This window comes from Schistocerca nitens, chromosome 3 (assembly GCF_023898315.1).
Source record: "Schistocerca nitens isolate TAMUIC-IGC-003100 chromosome 3, iqSchNite1.1, whole genome shotgun sequence".
In the NCBI taxonomy this organism is placed as follows: Eukaryota; Metazoa; Arthropoda; class Insecta; order Orthoptera; family Acrididae; genus Schistocerca; species Schistocerca nitens.
The window spans coordinates 892,462,347-892,468,346 of NC_064616.1; the positions used below are offsets into that span (position 1 = coordinate 892,462,347).

Below are 6,000 nucleotides of genomic sequence, written 5' to 3' on the forward strand. Positions count from 1 at the left end.
ATTAACAGACAACTCTAAAAAGCAGTCAGCACAGATGCCAACAAAATGCAGTCACATGTCAGAAAAAGCAACTAGTGGAAAAAAGTGGTAAACTACATCCTGTAGAGCCTTGGTCAGGACAGCAGTATGCTATAAATCTGCCATTTCCAACACTTATTATAGAGCACAGAATCCACACAAGTAGTAGTGTGCTGCTCGACAGTCACATCAATTAAATATCTAGACGTAACATATGAAATGGAATAAGCACATCTGGTTGGTAGTAGGGAAGGCAAATTCAAAACTTCATTTTACTGGGAGAATTTTGGAAAAGTGTAGCTCATCCATAAAGGATATGACGAATAGAACACTAGTGGAACCCATTCTTGAGTGCTGCTGTTGTGGATTTGGACTTTCTCTCAGTTCAAAATGACTATTTTACCATCTTTCATTTTAAATTGGTTGATTGTCCTTCACATTGTGTACTGCTAAAGTGTTTGAGATCTCCACCAGGTTGAATTAAAGCAAGGCATCAAAGCCATTCAGAAGTGTGCTGCTACATTTGTTACCGGTACATTCAGTCAGCACCCAAGTATTACAGAGATGCTTTGTGAACTAAATGGGTATCCCTGTCTCCTTTCTACAGCATCACAATGTGTGACGACTCCATTACACAACTAATTCCAAAGTGCCAACAAGTAGTAGTACAATAATTTAGTACAACTTAGTAAAAAAAAAAAAGTTTATGGAATTTCATGTTAAAGCTTCAAAATTATTATATAAAATTTAAATAGTTATGCAAGACATAATGAATTTTAGAGAATCTTATTTTAGACAAACTTTTCTATGATAATATTTACACGGAGTTATTACAAGACGTAACTGTATAGCTCATTACTGGAAACTACTTAATCTCTCATGACTCACATTACTGATGTATCCATTGTCCAAATGTGTTGGTTTTAGTGACAGCTTTCTTCTCTTCAGTGTGTCTGGGTCTGTAGTATTTTAATCAAAGGATATGAACTGGGTTTTGCCTCCCACATTTCATGAAACTTTCTTTGCATGAGATGTCATGACCAAATGTGTCACTGATAAATAAATATGATTATTATTCAGAAGTCACCTTCCACATATATACATTCCTTATGTTGATAGCCAGGTCAACAACAGTCTTCTTTCTGGAGACAAAAGCTTCTTTCAGGTGTCTTATTTGAATGAAATTCCTCCTACTTTCTCCAAAAATATAAGAGGACAGTGGCAGTCAGGTCTTACATCCTTTTTATCTACAGTTTTTCCACAATAAGATACATATTCTTCACCTGTATTGTGACTCTTCCGTTTAAACTTCAATTGTAAGATGCATCTCAGTCTTTGGAGAAGATATTCACCTGTTCTGCCCTCTCATGAGAGGCGTCTGAGACAGTGACAGACTGCTCAATGTTAAGGTCAGTTCAATCTCCTTCATTGTTGTTACTATTATCACTGGTACAAATATAAATGATAAAATATGCATATACACAATCCATCAAGCCTTCCACAGCACCCATTTAATAATAACTGTGTATTTCATGCATTTCAGGAACACAGTGGTATGTACATGCGCTTGCTATTTTGTTCAACGGATTTGCAAATTTACATACACTATGTGATCAAAAGTATGTGGACACCTGGCTGAAAATGACTAACAAATTCGTGGTACCCTCCATCGGTAATGCTGGAATTCAATATGGTGTTGGCCCAACCTTAGTCTTGATGACAGCTTCCACTCTTGCAGGCACACGTTCAATCAGGTTCTGGAAGGTTTCTTGGGGAATGGCAGTCCATTCTTCATGGAGTGCTGCACGGAGGAGAGGTATCGATGTCAGTCAGTGAGACCTGGCATGAAGTCGGCGTTCCAAACATCCCAAAGGTGTTCTGTAGGATTCAGCACAGGACTCTGTGCAGGCCAGTCCATTACAGGGATGTTATTGTCGTGTAACCACTCCGCCACAGGCTGTGCATTATGAACAGGTGCTTGATCATGTTGAAAGATGCAGTCACCATCCCTGAATTGCTCATCATTAGTGGGAAGCAAGAAGGTGCTTAAAACCTCAATTTAGGCCTGTGCTGTGATAGTGCCATGCAAAACAACAAGGGGTGCAAGCCCCCTACATGAAAAACACAACCACACCATAACACCATCGCCTACAAATTTTACTGGTAGCACTACACACGCTGGCAGATGACGTTCACTGGTCATTTGCCATACCCACACCCTGCCATCGGATTGCCACATTGTGTACCGTGATTCGTCACTTCCCACAACATTTTTCCACTGCTCAGTCGTCCAATGTTTACGCTTCTTACACCAAGCGAGGCTTCGTTTGGCATTTAGCGACCTGATATGTGGCTTATGAGCAGCCACTCAACCACGAAATCCGAGTTTTCTCACCTCCAACCTAACTGTCATAGTACTTGCAGTGGATCCTGATGTGGTTTGGAATTCCTGTGTGATGGTCTGGATAGATGTCTGCCTATTACACATTATAACCCTCTTCAACTGTCAGCAGTCTCTGTCAATCAACAGACGAGGTCGGCCTGTACACTTTTGTACTGTATGTGTCCCTTCACATTTCCACTTCACTATCACATTGGAAACAGTGGTCCTAGGGATGTTTAGGAGTGTGGAAATCTTCGCGTACAGACATATGACACAAGTGACATCCAATCACCTGACCACATTCGAAGTCCTTGAGTTCCGCGTAGCGCCTCATTCTGCTCTCTCACGATGTCTAATGACTACTGAGGTCGCTGAAATGGAGTACCTGGCAGTAAGTGGCAGCACAATGCACCTAATATGAAAAATGTATGTTTTGGGGGGTGTCTGGATACTTTCGATCACATTGTGTACCTATGAGGCATCTGAGTCATGGGGAATGTACTCAGGATCCTCATTGGAGATATCAGGATCACTAAGAACATCTTCGTTTCCTTGTAACTCATCAAATGTGGCTATAATCGAGAAGACATACACATGTCCCTCTTAGCACCAGCAATTTTACCTGTTGCGTAGCGTCATGTTCCCACGGCAGGCAGCCACTGGCATTAAAACTGTTTCCTTGTATATTAAATTCTGCTGCTCATAGGTAGTGCTGATTGCCTTACAACACAAAACACGTAGCAGTGGAATTTACCACTGTGTTCCCGTGAGCCGCTCAATTATCAAGACCTATTGGTATTGTAGGCTGCAAAATGTGTATCAGGCTTGAATACATCACAGTAATCACCACTGTAATATCAGCTTCTCATAACGCTGAACAAATTTTTGTATTACCTCATTGTATTTACTCTTTCTTTATGATTCTCACTCAAAATTTTTAGCATGCATTCAAACTGTCCTGAATGAAATGTCTGTCCTTGCAATTTTATTACCAAGACAATGTGACTAGAATGTACTCAATTATGCATGTACGATGCAGCATCGAACATTATGCCCAGTTCCTAATAAGTATTTAACCTTTTTGATGATCACTACATCTTTTCTGTATGAATTTTGAAATTATGGAACTTTACACTGTCAGAAGCTTAACTTAAGAGGTGTGTAAGAAAAAGCTAGACAGTTGTGCTCCTTTTTCCTCCTGCTCCACTTCACTTGCATTGAGATAGTTAAGTGGTGCAGGATAAGACAACATAATAGTAATATTGGTGAGAGATATGAGGAGAGCCTGCATTTTTAACTAGGCAAAATGTTCTAGTGCCGTCTGGACAGCAGTCTAACCTTTACTGTAAACTTTGTGTTCCATTTTACACTTACAACAACCTTTAAAGTGTGCATTTCAGCACTTTATAAATTAAAGTATCCATGTGCATTAAACTGGGCAGTCTTCTCCAACCATTCAGCATTTTCAGTTTCCCCGTCTGTGCTCTCATCATTATTTAATTCAGCTATCATATCTGTATTTCACTGATAATCAGTCCAGTAACATTGTAGTCGAGTTCATTCATTTGGTGAGCATCAGTCCTTGGCAGTTGCCTCCTCTTCTCCTGCCCAGTAATGTAAAACAATGTTTAAGCTGCTGAACTTGTGCCCAGGTGAAGCATGGTTGAAATATCCATACATCACTGATTTAGATTTTCCCTGATGCCCCTAAACCATTACCACTGATGATTTACAAGTTCACTGGATTTTCACAGTTTGTTCTAGTTTTACCATATATACCTTCTTTGTGTGACTGTTCTATTAACAGATGACTAAGGAGCAGTTTCATTTTTGATTTAAGGTTGCCATACTGTTTACATTCATATCTGTTTCAGGTAATGGGTTCAGTGACCACCAAAATGTGGTGTAATATTGTGTTTATGCGGATAAACATGATGGCCTTAAAGTGTGCTCATTAATGTGTAAGGTGAAGGAATGAAGAAAGATGCCTAGTCGTTGTTATTGGTGGTACGGAGAAGAGAAACGGAATGAAGAAAGATAATTCAAAGACTTTGTGCAGACAGATAAAACAAACTTTTTTAAATTTATCTTTGTTGTGGCTGCTAGTTTTACTATTAATACCATTATTTTTACTGTTGTGTCTGGGGTCTACGGATATCCAACTTTTTTTTTTTTTTCTGACAAGGTGCTAATTAAGGGGGAATATAAGCTTTAACATTTCTTTTCTCCTAAAATTGTACCCATCTCTCTCTCTCTCTCTCTCTCTCTCTCTCTCTCTCTCTCTCGTCTTATGTGATTTAAGCAGTTACTTAACAGTATTACATTGTGGCTATTCATCAAAGTATAAAAGGTTTATGATTTGTTGTAATTTTTATTGTTGCTGTTGTACTGCTGCTACTAATGTATCATATCTTGTATTTTATTTTGTTATTTTTCGTGAGAAATTACCTCGAATATAAAGGAGAAGTCGTACTTACAAATCAAGCCATAAAACATTAATATAGTTTTCATTCTCATTTAACTTGGCTGGTGACGCATATTTTTAATGCTCAGTGTCAGATGTGTGGAATCAGTTTCAGTGTAGTTGTGTACTCAATTTTTGTGCCCTTTTCTTGGATACAATAAACAGTTGCTTCATAACAAATTAATCTTGCAAAGAACAATACACAAATGTGTGAGAATATGGCTCTGTTGTCATAAATTTTCATGTAGTAATTATCAGTTGTGCTCCCAAGATTTACTGGAAGTGTGCAAAAATATTGAGCTTACTGCTTGTGATATATTAGGGTCAACAGTCCACTTTACATGGTGCTGCCTGCACGATAATGACCTGACTACTTTTGTTGCATCTTTACATTTCTTTTACTCAGATTCTGAAATTTCTGTACACTGAGTGAAAATATGCTTGTGAATCAATAGAAACGCACATCACTGTGTTAAGCACTGAAAGGATTGTGTAACTTCAAATCGCGAAGAGATGATATATTGTTTGTAAATTACAAATGTGTGTGGAAGTAGTTATTTTCTGAATGAATATGTTTTCTGTATTTGTACTGCATTTGTTTCCTTAGTAAATTACAAAAGCATGTACTCACAATTTAATGAGTAATTGTCCTTTTTTTCCCCCCTTCTAAATTCTCCTGAATTCTTAAATTGTGGGCTTAAAACCCATTATTATATTATTGTGATTATTACTATTATTATTATTATTAACATTGTTGTTGTTATTGTTATTATTATTATTATTATTATTATTATTATTATTGATACTTCTACTTAGGTTATGATATTAAAGCCAGTCCCTTAATATATTTCTTGGGACAAAATTATATTTCTGATACTGATTAAACTGAATATGTAGTTTATGCATACCTGTTACTTGAGATATTTAAAGGTTCCACATGAAGTGAATCTTCTTGCATTTCGCAAATATTTTGGCTGTATCAGACTTAATACTGCATTAAATATGTTGACTATGTAGGCATATGTACATGTTTTACATGAATGCTGCATTAATATTATATTGCTGGAAAAAAAGAGTACATATACATGTCAGAGTCATAAATTACATATTTTCATTAGTTTGATATGAATTATAC

At 37.4% G+C, this 6,000-nt stretch overlaps 1 protein-coding gene across 1 annotated transcript in view; it reads left to right on the forward strand.

Moving 5' to 3' along the window:
- LOC126248949 (lysophospholipid acyltransferase 5) overlaps positions 1-5,590 on the forward strand; it is a 181,672-nt gene extending 176,082 nt beyond the window's left edge. Inside the window, exon 11 of the mRNA XM_049950479.1 lies at positions 4,276-5,590. The gene's annotated coding sequence lies outside the window, so the exon portion shown is untranslated. The remainder of the gene's footprint in view (positions 1-4,275) is intronic.
- Positions 5,591-6,000: the final 410 nt, after the last annotated feature.